The sequence below is a fragment of the Globicephala melas genome, chromosome 17 (genome assembly GCF_963455315.2).
Source record: "Globicephala melas chromosome 17, mGloMel1.2, whole genome shotgun sequence".
NCBI lineage: Eukaryota > Metazoa > Chordata > Mammalia > Artiodactyla > Delphinidae > Globicephala > Globicephala melas.
This window is the reverse complement of record NC_083330.1, coordinates 54,978,915-54,992,620: the sequence shown is the minus strand read 5'-3', so window position 1 is coordinate 54,992,620 and position 13,706 is coordinate 54,978,915. Positions and strand designations below refer to the sequence as shown.

At 34.1% G+C, this 13,706-nt stretch overlaps 1 protein-coding gene and 1 pseudogene across 2 annotated transcripts in view; both read left to right on the top strand.

Moving 5' to 3' along the window:
* CSMD3 (CUB and Sushi multiple domains 3) overlaps positions 1-13,706 on the top strand; it is a 1,079,985-nt gene that overhangs the window by 813,117 nt on the left and 253,162 nt on the right. The gene's annotated exons all lie outside the window — the stretch shown is intronic.
* Positions 328-1,012, top strand: LOC132593801 (small ribosomal subunit protein mS31 pseudogene; annotated as a pseudogene).

The following is a 13,706-nucleotide window of genomic DNA, read 5'->3' as shown; positions in this document are numbered from 1 at the left end:
TGTAAAGAAATGGTTTTGAAAAAGTGCTCATATTCCCAGGTGTCTCTAAAACAATGTGCACATTATACTATGCCAGCTCTCTGAGAGCAGGGATATTACCTCTTCTGTTCATTTGTGTGCCCTCAGGATTTAAAGGAGTACCTGAAACTTCAGGTACTCAGGAAATACTGACTGAGTAAATGAGGAACAGACACACTGAAACTGACATTTCAACAAAAGTAGATAAATGCAATAACAAATATTATCAAAAATCAGTGATAAATCTTTATCTGAAATAGGAATATAGAAAAATAGACATTTTTCCTAAGAATAGGTTGTCTAAAAACAATGACCAAATTGGAGCTACTCAGGCAGCTCCAGCAGCATAAGGAAGACCCAAGGGCACAAAAAGATGGAGAAATACCTAAAATTAGTTTCAGTAACATAATATCAGATATGAACGTTGCCAGATCTACTACAGCTAGAGTTACTAAAAGACCAGTACATCAGTTTCAGCGTGCTGAAGGATCTGACAATGATCATAACCAGGAGAAGATCACTTATCTTAGAAAAAAATCTTAGGAAAAATATATTCAAGAAGAGACTTAATATCTTTGAGATTAAGGCAGTTAAAAGAGGCACCTGAAACAGAAACATCACCTTCACTTGGGATATGGAATTTGCTAAGCAGTTAGCCACAGTAAATGAACAGCCCTTTCAGAATGGTTTTGAACAGATGACCTAGTGGACAAAAGAAGGGAAACTGTGGGAGTCCCCAGTTAACAATGAAGCAGGTCTTAATGGTGATGGTTCAGAAATTCATGGATATATATTTCTTGATAAATAACTGGAGGATTTTCCAAAATAAGGGCCAATCCACCATTTCATAAAGCTGGTTTCGTGTGGCCTTTCCAAAAACCCATATCAGAGTGTTACACAGAAGTGGAACACAGAGTGGTTTAAAAATTATTTTAATGAAAAACAAGTCATTCTCAAGGAAAGTTACATACAACTCAGTTGCAGACCCTGGTAATTTTAACTTCAAGCTCTTGGAGATGGGTATTATAACTAAATAAAACAGTTTTACTAGTAAAAGCCTAATACTGCCTGTTCAAAAATCACATACTTATACATAACTCTTTTTTTTTTTGGTTAGAAAACCAAGTTTTTGTTTTTTGTTTTCATTTTGAAGCTGAAATGTGCAGTATATCAAAATTAAGGATTTTGACAAATCTAAAAGTCATGTGACATTTAACAATTGTATTGAATCCTCAAATGGCTTTTCATTTATGTCTTTTTAATTTATATCCCATTGCAATCAACTTTGCTAATAAGCACTATCATCTTATTGGTAGTCTCACTGTTGCTAGTGAATCAGTTACACATATACATATGTCCACTCTTTTTTAGATTCTTTTCCCATATAGGCCATTACAGAGTACTGAGTAGAGTTCCCTGTGCTATATAGTAGGTCCTTATTAGTTAACTATTTTATATATAGTAGTGAGTATATGTCAATCCCATTCTCCCAATTTATCCCTCCCCCCTTACCCCCTGGTAACCATAAGTTTGTTTTCTGTGACTCTATTTCTGTTTTGAGATAAGTTCATTTTACCCTTTTTAAAGATTCCACGTATAAGTGATATCGTATGAAATTTGTCTTTCTTTTATAACTTTATTATTGAAGATAGCGATACAGTGCAAAATACAGTTTAGTAAGGAGAAACAATGATATCACCATGGGAAGTTACCACAGACTCTCTAGTCAGTTGAATGATCCTAACGCATTGTACAAAATTGACATGGGAATGATACCATTCAGGGCAGATTTTCCAAACTATGGGTCACCACCAGTGAGTCATAAAATCAATTCACTGGATTGTGACTAGCATTTTTATAATTGATATAAAATTGAATAAAATAAAATAAAAGATAAAGACAAAAACATTATAATTCAAAGAACGTAGTAAGGATATTGTTTTCTGGAACTGTTTTCAGTTATATATACAGAGATAAATAAAGTGCAGTAAATAAATATATACCCATATTTGAGTGTGTGTGCATGTAGGTGTGTATGTATATGTTTGCAATGATATAAAGTGTATGTATTACTGTGAATTTCAGTGGAACAGGAAAAACCAGCAACTCTGATCTGATGATTAAAAGTTTGGATTTTTGGGGACTAATACACATGGTAATTTTTCTTAGTTATATAATGTATTCACCCATTTGAATTATATGTGTGTGATTTCTGAGTTACACAAGTCATTTGACCTCTCTAAGCATATCGTCTCTCATTTGTAAAACATGGATAATTGAAATCTTTGCTTCAAAATGTTGTTATAAGAAATTAAGAAAAGATAGGTAGCTACTAAATGGTCATTCTGTTAATATCAGAACAATTGGTTAATTCTTGACTTGAATTAACGATTTCATCCATCAGAAGTTAAAGGGAATAAAAAGAGAAATAATTACTTTGGATTTAATCCTGACAAAGAGAAAAAAATAATTGATGACATGGAAGTTTATAGGAAATGTAAGAGAAAGAGTGATTTATTATCTTAGAATTTAGAGCCATACAAAGGAGAAATCTGTTTATAGGCAGAAAAGCATACTAAACTTAGAAAAACACTTTTCACAATTTACTGTCAGTAATCATTAAGAAACCATAGAAAATTTCCAGGAGCCAGACAAGAAATAATCAAAAATCTGATGGGGAAAAAATCAAAGAATACAGAAAACTACAGATCAAGAAGCTAAATGTTAATCACTGGAATAAATAATTAACTAGGTAGACTTCAGTGACTTAGGTGGGAAAGGCAGGAGCTCCAAAATATATTGCATTCACAAATAATATGCTCGCCTAAGATAATCCTATGTCTTTCCAATATTTCCAATGTTTCATGGGTCAATTATAGCCCAGTTAAGTATATTTCATGTTGGTTGAACAGTAGTATCTACAGACAATTTGGAGGGAAGAGCAGACCTGAGTTCATGTCCTCTTACTGTATCTATAACCTGAAGCAAGCTGAGCCTTGATTTTTAAATCTTTAAAGCCTTTCAAATCTTTAAATTAATAGTTATTAACTCAATAGATTATTGTGAAGATTAAGCTATTAATCACAATACATGCAGAGGGCCTAGTAAAGTTCCCAGCAAATACTGGCATGTTAATACATGTGATTTTTAACACAATGTTCTAAAAGAAGCATATCACTGGAAAACATGCATTGCACTTTGCATTGTATGTTATGTTTTAGTTGAACTAGTACATTTTTGTCATTTCAATATTAATTAAATCTAATTTATTAATGTTATTATATGAATACACATTCACTCATTCCTAAAAATAGCACAGGAGTTGATATTTTAAAATTTCTTAAAAGAGAATATTTTTTACCATCACTTACAACGGTTATCATCAGACTTTTAGTCATAATGCCAAGATATAAAAATCAGAAGTTGGGATTCCCTGGTGGCGCAGTGGTTGAGAGTCCACCTGCCGATGCAGGGGACACGGGTTCGTGCCCTGGTCTGGGGAGATCCCACATGCCGCGGAGCGGCTGGGCTCGTGAGCCATGGCCACTGAGCCTGCGCGTCCGCAGTCTGTGCTCCGCAACAGGAGAGGCCACAGCGGTGAGAAGCCTGTGTACCGCAAAAAAAAAAAAAAAAAAAAAAAAAGAAAGAAAAAATCAGAAGTTATTTAATGAATGCTTTAATTTAAGGTACATTCATTATAAACATATGACCATAACTGATCATTTCTAGTATAGCAGAGAAAAAAGGAAAGCCCATTTTTTAGAACTAGATATACTTAACTCTAAACAGTGATTTTAAGACAAGGAAAAAGCCTGGGTCAACTATGTGACCTTGTTCAATGTATTTATTTTGCATATCTAAGCGTGAGATAATATTGTGTAATTTGCAAGTTTGTTGGGAGAATTATTTTAAATAACTTATTTAAAGTGTTTAGTCCTGTGTCTGTTACTGTCACACACTAAGGAGAGCTTAATACATTTTAGTTTCTTGATCAGGTTCATATGCATCTATTTGTTTTCCCTCATGGTGATTATACAGAAATCCAAAATATACAGGACTCACTGACTTTCAGATTTAATAAATTAATACTTTAAAAGTCAAAATTAGTGCATAAATCATGTGCAATAGAGCTAGAAGGGTTTGTTCTTTATAAGCATAAATTCCTTTTAAGGTAAATTTTGTATTTTTTAATCAAAGTAAAATGTGCATATGATAACTAAGAAAAGAATACAGAGAAGCGTACCATTTAAAGCAATATAAACCAATGTTCATCTGCCCTATCCCTCTCTATTCTCCTATTCCTCAGCTGAGTTTTTTAATAATTTCTATTTTCTCTGATGGCCCTCTCTGTGACTCTGCATAACATGAAGCTCTGTTCCTTGATTTACCAATATTAGACAATATCTACTGATTCCCTGATATAAAAGATAAATAGTTATGTCACATCCGCAGCTCCTCTCTTCAGTGTTTCAGTTATATTATTTTTGGTTATTCTAGTAATTGCCTTTGTCATGTATTAATTTGCTTATGCCTCTATTTGTAATTTCATCAATGTTTGAGAATTAGGTTGCCAGTCTTTGCTGCTTTTTATGCTAAGTCTTACCCTATAGAAGGAATCCTGATAAAAGTCTCTGATAATGGGAGCAGGAAATTTTGACTGACTGGTAGCCTTTGTTGCAGAGTACATGAGTAGGGAGTTAGCTATTAGACTGTGATCCTTAATGCCATCAGAAGATAGATTTTTATCATGGTTCAGGATTAAGTGTACATTTTAAATCTGAAGAAAATACTTTTAAGAGCTTATGTTGGACACTGCGAGATTATATTTGTCACAAGTAGATCCAGAATGATAGCATCCTGTGGTGGGTCCTTCTCAATGTCGAGAAATCCTGCAGTTGATCTCATGAGAATGTCACATTTATTAAATGATGGCAGAACAGGATATCTGTACCTGCAATTCACTTTGTGATAAAAAAAATGTGTTTGGAAAATAATTTCTTCTCTTCTTATTTTTCATACTTTTCATATCTGTTGAAACCCTGAGATATTTTATCTATAGACATACTAGATTAAAAGAGAAGTCATATAGCATTCTTATCCATGATCTGATTCAATATTAGGTAAATGTATTAAAACACAAATGGTGACAGAATCCATATTTCCCCTTAATATTCATTACTTGATTTATTTCACCTAACGGTATTCCATTTGTTTATATAAATACATCTCTACCCTGATCTAGGGCACCAGTCATCTCTTACCTCTTAACCTCTCTCCTAACTAGTTTCTCTCATTTTCTTGTTTCCCCATGCAGTCTCTTCTGAACACAGAAAAGTAATCTTTAAACCATACATCACATTATATCACATATTTACTCAAAATCTATCAGTGCTTCCTAAATCTGAATAAATGCCAAAGATCATATAATATAAAGCTCTACTTAATCTACCTATATACAACCTGACCTTCCTAAATATTTTCCCTTTTTACTTCATTCTTTGAGCCACACTGGCCTCCTGGATGGTTCTTCAAAGCACTCATCACACTTCTGCCTCAGGGCTTTTGCACTCCTTGTCCTTTCTGCCTAAAGCTTTTTCCCCAGCTCTCTAGCTGGCTAGCTTTTTCACTTCTTGTAGGCATATGATCACTTGTCTTTTTAGTAGAAAAGCCATTTCTATTTACTTTCTCCTGACTCCCCAAAACTCCCAGGATGAAATCAATGTATCTAAAATTGAAATTGAAACAGTATATCCTGGGTAAAGATATCTCTGATACGTAAATCATTAAATTTGGGGATACTGACCACAGTACCAATGCAATAATTTTGTTGATTGATTGATTGAGGCATAATTGACATCTAACATTAAACTAGTTTCAGGTATACAAATAATGGTTTGATATTTATACGTATCATAAAATGATCACCACAGTACGTCTAGTTAATATTTGTCACCATATGTATATACAATTTTTTTTTCTTGTGATGAGGACTTTTAAGATCTATTCTCTTGGCAACTTTTATGTATGCAATACAGTAGTATTAACTATATTCACCATGCTGTACATTGCCATGATTTTTTATTCTGTAACTGGACCAATGCAATGTTCTCGATCTTTTCTACTGCTGTAGCCTACAGTGAGCACCCAAATAATATATAATTATAATGATAAGACCCTAAGAATAAACGTATTTGGACTGTTAAAGAATCAGTAGTTTGCCAATTATTCTAAAGAGAGAGTATCATTCATTCCTTTTTTCTCAGGTGTTTAGGTGTATCTATATACCTGGTTCTGTACTAACTATTAGGGATAAAGACATGAATTCAATATAGTCCTTCCCCCCTGGAGAGTTTACCATCTGATGAGATACAGACAGATAAGGTACATTGCTAGAAATAAAAGTAGAGTATCGTAAGAGCAGCATGGAGGTGCCTCTGACCCAGTTACAAAGAGAGATCAGGGAAGTCTTCCTTATGAAAGTGATACATGAACTGAGTCTTAAAAGTATAATTAAGAAGGAACCAGGTGAGACACAAGGCATGAGGAGATGTTATACTTCACACCTAGGGTTCAGCATATATAAAAATGTAGAAGCAAGAGTAAACAAGAATGTTGGTAGAATTTCAAGCAGCTCAATAGGCAAAGTGTGCATGGGGAGGAGATAATAGCTTATCTGTATTGAACATAGTTTGAAGTTTTATATACATATTATTTTATATCTCACCACAACCCCAAGAATTAGGGACTACTAAAATTCTCATTTTACACATGAGGAAGCCAAGACAAAGAGAGATTCAGGTAGTTGCTCAGAGTCATACTTGCCTAGCAGTCTTGTTTAGGAGTCCATGCTCTTAATCACTGCCCTAAAGGTAGGCTGGGCAATTCTACAAATGACCTTCTATTGATCTTTTTATATCTCTAGAGCCTAAGAGTGCCTGGCTCTTAACCAACATACTAGTTGTTTAAATGCTTCATGAATGAATACATGGCACCAGGAATAAGTGTGAGATTTTGGATTCTCCACTTATTTCTGTAATCTTCCTTTAGGCTAGGTATGAGAATTAAGAAAAGGTAAATTCCTACCAATAACTGATATAGAAGTGTTCACCTGAAATGGATTTTTGCATTTCATTTGAAATATAGCTCTGCACAGAATACACATGCCTTAATAGATATAGTCATTAACTCAGTTCTCTTTTAAATCTGCAACATTATTTTTAATACCTTTGTTTTGCTCATGTTAACATAAATCCTGGATTCTGGAAAAAAAATTAACTGAATCGCCAATGACCTGTACGACTGATCAAAGTGCATGAACACAACTATGTTAAACTTAGACATCCAGTAGTCATCTGACACCACTGTTTATTCAACTTCCAACTGCATGTGAAATGATGAAAGCTTTTAAAAGGAGAGCTCTCTTACCCTAGCAACTGAAGAGAAAGTTTTGAAACAAAGCAAAAGTTCATTTTGTGATAGTAGCTTTCCAACTTTAGAGTTATCTCTCATTAGTAACCTCATATGACCTACTTTTAATTAAATCATATTTTTATGAAGAATTAAATAATTGAACTTTTATTCCAGATCTTCTGTTTAAATGGCATAATTTGCCTTGGGCTAATTCCTTATTTCAAATATCCTTGAGGTTTACAAGATTTTTTTGAGATGTGAAACGAGTCTAGACCCCATTCCATTATAAATGCATATAGAGATTATCTAGTCTCATACACTAAGCCATTTAGCATTTGATTTCATTTAAGTATGTGATATAACTAAAGCATGTAGATGAAAGATTCATGAAAAAAGGCCTAGAGTTAAATTGTTTTAAAGTATCATCAAATATCCACCTTTAATCAGCTACACATAGGAATTTTGTTCACAGACATAATACACAAATTACTTGTCAGAACCGTGTTCTACAAAGAAGTGTAATACATTCTGTGTTGAAAAAAGTTAAGGTAGTATTGGGATAAAACCAAAGCACACTTCGTTTTCATGTGAATGGAGGAAACGTATACGAAAGGAAACGGGAAGGGAAGCTGATGTTATCGAGCACCTGCTAGTTTTCAGGCACTCTTACATACATTATCATTCCAGTTGGCCTCCTGCATGCTCCTTTAGAGAATCATTAACATTGTTATTAATAAATCCCTGCCGGTTTGGATTCTGGAGCATACCATATATAGAGTTGCCCATGTGACAAGCAGTTCAATTGCAAATCAATACCTATAATTCAGAGCATATTTTCTTGTGACCACAGACTTGGAGCTCATATTTAAACCATTTTTATTTTCCGTGCTTTTGGCATCTCAGTCACTACACCATGTCTCCAGAGGGGTAGTCGCATGGCCTCTCATCATACTAAGATGCCCCCCTTCTCCACTACCATCTAGTCTATATTTAAGTCAGACGTCAAATATGCCTTCCTAATGTATTGCCAGTTTTTGCAGAAAAATAAGAAAAAAAATTTATACAGAAAGTTGAATCAACCCAGCAATTCTCTCCTTACAGATGAAGAAAGCAAAGCGTGTAACAGTAACCATTAGAAGTCATGGTGAGATTCAAATTGTATTAAGGTAATAGGACAAAAGACCTAAAGATAGCCAAATCTTTTCTTCTACTGGGGAAACAAAAAGTCTGCTAACAAAGTTCATTCCACAAAACCTAGAAGATAAAGGAAGCAATTTTTTAATTGAATAAACATATCTGGAATACAATTCACATTGCAGGCAGTCTGTGAAAGATACCATAAAGACCAGACAGAATCTCACACAAATGTATACAGTAAAGAAAGAACAAATAACACTTCTTTTATCTCCTTGAGAGACAAATTGGTATACCTTTTCTCTTGCATACCTTGTGAGTATACCTTGTAAGAACTCTGAGTTAATTTCAGAAGTATGTGTTTATAGTTTCAAAGGTCAGACGGCTGGAAGCCTTGACTGTAAAATGAAAAGATTGGTCTACTGTGTTTTAAAAGAGACACTGTAAAAGAGGGGAGAGGGAGATTACTGCTTCCCTTCCCTTTATTAAAAACAGAAAATTTCATTTTATACTTATACTTTAACCAGTGAACCATTCATTCCAAGATTCTTGAGGGAGATATATACATAAAAGGTGACAAAATAGAGCTCTCTGAGCAACAGGGAAGTTGGTTCCTAACCCCAAAACACATTGAGTGAGTTAGATTGAGCCACATGGGAGAGTTAGTGAGTAAATCTGAACCATATTTAGGCTATGGTTCTAAATAACTTCAAGTATAAGTCAACTCTAAGACTAGGTGTTTCTCCCAAAGTTCCAAACCTGAGTTTTAGGACCTTTCTGATGCTGGGAAGAATTTATCAGTCCTATTAGGAAAGGAGACAAAAGAGCAGAAAAGAAAGGGTCCTCCAATGCAACTAATATTTTCCAGATCTTCTTAGGTCAAAACAACGGTCTCTGAACCAATCTTCCTTAAGAAAAAGAGTAGATAGAAAATCACAAGGACAGGTGGTTTGGGAGGAATCTAATTAGAATAGTAGAGGTTCCTTTCGTGTGTGTGTGTGTGTGTGTGTGTGTGTGTGTGTGTGTGTACTCTGATGAAGCCTATGGACCTTAGAAACATCTTTTTAAATGTACAAAGTAAAATAAATCATGTAGGCTTGAAAGAAAAACCAATAATATTGAAATATAGTTTTCAAAGTACATAAAATCTATAATTGAAAAAACATTTTTGATGTAATAATATATGCACTTCTTAATTAATGCCTTAAATTAGAAGTTCCAGCAGCAAGACTCTAGTACCTACTATAATTTTTAGTAGTGATGAGCATAAACAATATTTTGAGGTATCTGCAACAATTATATATAATATTAAAAAAATATGTGATTTGGCAACAAAGTCCCATTTACTTCTAATGCTAATGTAATTTGTTACTTACATTTGAAATTAAAGGAAATGCTAAAATTATAAAAAATTAGTTAGGGTCTAATGAAAATATAGATATCTTTCTCTATCCAAATTTATGGAACAAGGGAAAGAAACCCCTGAATTATAAGAAAAGGGGGAAGATGAGAGGATTTCTGCTCCCTTTCACTAGTACTGTTAGCTCTTGTTTCCCCCTGACTTCTAAAGGATAAAGAATCCAGAGAGGGCTTCCCTGGTGGCGCAGTGGTTGAGAGTCCACCTGCCGATGCAGCGGACACGGGTTCGTGCCCCGGTCCGGGAAGGTCCTACATGCCGCAGAGTGGCTGGGCCAGTAGCCATGGCCGCTGAGCCTGCGCGTCTGGAGCCTGTGCTCCGCAATGGGAGAGGCCACAACAGTGAGAGGCCCGCATAGCACAAAAAAAAAAAAAAAAAAGGCATCCCTGTCTCTCTCAAGGGAAAAGTTTTGGTAGAAACTCCAGGAAAGTTCCTCCTGCCCTTTCTCTAAGTTTTGTATTCCTTCCGGGATTGATGAGGTTAGTTTATCTTCCTAAGGCGTTTATGAAAGCCTCATAATATTGCCTCCAAGAGATGCTGGAGTAGGTCAGGAGAGTTTCTTAATTCATTTCATCTAAGACCACATCGTATGCCAGATGGAACAGACACCTCCTGTTTCATTTCCAGTTTGAATTTTCTTCTCTTCGGTAAGAGAGGCTACTCAGTCAGTAAATAGTGAAGCTGGAATTCAAAACTACACCTTTCTGATTCCAAAGCTTTGGGTTTTGTATTGCATTTGTTGTGCTACCCTGAGCAAAGGGTTTGAAAAATCTATGAGTTTTACATGCTGTGCATTTAGTCAACAGCAAGATATTAATCTAATGTATATTTTATTCTTCCTAATATTTATGGTGTATATGTATTAGAAGTCCATTATATACACAAACACTACACTAGGCTCCAGAGTTATAAACAGTGTGCAAAAAAGACACGGAAACTTTGACTTAATTGATCATGGAGTCAAGAGATAGAAACAGACCTTAATCAAAGAGCCATACAAATACATATATAATTACAAGTTGTAATCAATGTCCTGAAACTAATTGATGGAATGCTGTATGATGGGGGCTTCTGAGCTAGTCCAGAGACAGGGAAAAAACTTTCCTGAGAAAGCAGCGTTTGTGAGAAGATGAGGTAGGAGTTAAAAAATTGTTACAAGTTTCTTTTTTTCTCTCTAAATTTACTTTATACTAATATGTTAGCTGTCTTAAGTAATTTTTTAATAATAAAAGACAGCTATCACTAACAATCAATGACAGAGAAATAAAGTAAGCAATGAAAAGGGATTGTAGTTTTAAAAATGCACTAATAATTTGATTAAAATCATTTTAAGAACTTGCCTTCTCATACACAGTTTCCTACAAATATTGATTAGTAATTTGTAGGGTCTTGGGAGTGGAGCAGATGGGGAGTGACTGCTAATTACTATAGGAATTCTTTGGGGATGACAGAAATATTCTCAAATTAGATAGTGGGGTTGGTTACACAGCTTTGTGAATATGCTAAAAAGATACTCAATTGTACACTTTGAAAGGGTGAATTTTATGGTATGTAAATTTTATCTCAATCTTGAAAATGAGGTTAAAAATTAGTGACGTAGGTATCATAGATGAACTACCAACACCCATGAGACCATTAGTTTTAGTAGAATTTGTATATGGTAACATGGGAGATCTATCAAAGGAACATATCTATTCATAGACCTTTGTCACAGAATGAACTCTTCTTTTTCAAAGAACGTACTCTGTGATGGAGAACACAGCTCATAGAGCACTGAAGGGTGAAGGTAATGTTTTCCTAGCCAGCAAAAGCAGATGAATGAGTCTAGGCAATTAGTGAGGTGAGGTGACAAGATATAGAAGTTCATATTGTACTAAGTTGACTTACTGAGTCATTAAAATGGTTTATAAACCACTGATTATAACGTTAAGATGGATTTTTTTTTTAGTGTTAAACAGGAGTGCGGAATTAGAACACAAAATTAATTCACAAGTTATGAAGACTGATTTTTGCTCTTTTTCTTTTCAGTGAACAGATGAAACAATAGAAAACTCTATTTATTATAATTAATATTATTATCCTTAGCAATATTATCCTTAGCAATATTTTTATTATTATTTTTAGCAATATTATTATTGCTTATTATCCTTAACAATATTTTTTATTATCCTTAGCAATATTATCCTTAGTTTTATTATTATCCTTAGCAATATTTTTTATTACCCTTAGCAATATTATTCTTAGTTTTCCAGATACATAATTTGAATGTGTCAAAGTGCAGAGGAAAATGAAGAGTAAAATAAATGTGACTTAGAGTAATAGTTTATAATTTAAAGTAATATTTATCACCATTATGATAAAATAGCCTTATAGGAGGTTTATTATCTAAGGCAGATATACAAAATGAAGTTTGTTTACTTATATAGGAAACATGAAGAGGCACATGAAATGAATGGCTGAATAGTTAGGTATTTTTGCTAAGATGAAGGTTTTGAACAAAGAGAAAAAAGCAATAGTAATTTTAATCTTAAAGTCTATACTGAGAATAACAGCTGTCTGCATTATAAATTCATATCACAGAGGGTTATCATAAGTCCTTCTCTTAAAAAAAAAGACCTCCATGAGAGATACAGCTTTCAGACACATTCTATACCAGGATTTATGATTTGGGATATTCAATTGGGCTATATCAGAGCATAGGTAATTTACTAGAAGTGGACCAGCACTTTTGTAAAGTACAGCAGTTCTTTCAACCTGAAGGAGTCACAGGCGACATCTAGTAAATCATCTATTTAATATACCATATTGCTCTTTTGTGACCTGCAAGAATTCATCACTTTTGAAAGTACCTAACTTGCTTGCAGAGAAAAATTTATACATTATATAATAATTTTCATTATAGAGCATATTTGATAATAAATTATACATTCCACAAGTGAAAAGAGAGATTTGAAGTTGTGAGTAGCTTAAGGCTGCAGTGTATATAATATAAAGTCTCTGGACATTTAAGAAGGACCTCTTCAATGTACAATGTAAATGATTTGAGATTCTTCTGTTCTTCCTACCTTCAGTGGGAAGGTATCTCAGTTCTTCTTCAGTCCTCTTCCTCCATCCCACACACATAATCAAACCATAGGTGGGAAGTCCTTTTTATTGCACTAGCAGCCTTAACATTTAATTTCAGTCTCATCCGCTGATTTTCCTAGAGATAACCACATCTGTCTGTTGTATCACCACATCGTAGTTCAAGAGTAACACAAGTATACACAGTATAGTTCCAGCATGGGCATATTTTATTTGTACAAATCAAACCATACAAATTCATCCAAAAGAGGATTTAAAAAAAAAAAAACCAGGAAAAGAGGGAACAAGGAAAATAATACAAAATTAAACTGCGTGGGTGATTTCGCTCCCTCAGTGAGGGTATACTACAGACTGATAAAATGTTAGCAAGGATTTGCTACTGTGAAATGGTAGGTATGAGTTTGCCATTCCCTCAGTGGAACTCAGTGTCCCATGTGACTGGCTCTCAGATTGTAAAAATCTTATGATTAAATATATTTCCAATGTTTAAAGATACATATCTTACACATAATAGTGTCTCTAAATATAAAGCAACAGTGATTCCTGGTAATCAGAGAAACAGCAAAGATTTCAATCCCAGAAAGAAAAAAAAAACATAGGCTTACATGGATTTATTGGGAGGGTATATCTTTTTTTTCCCCCA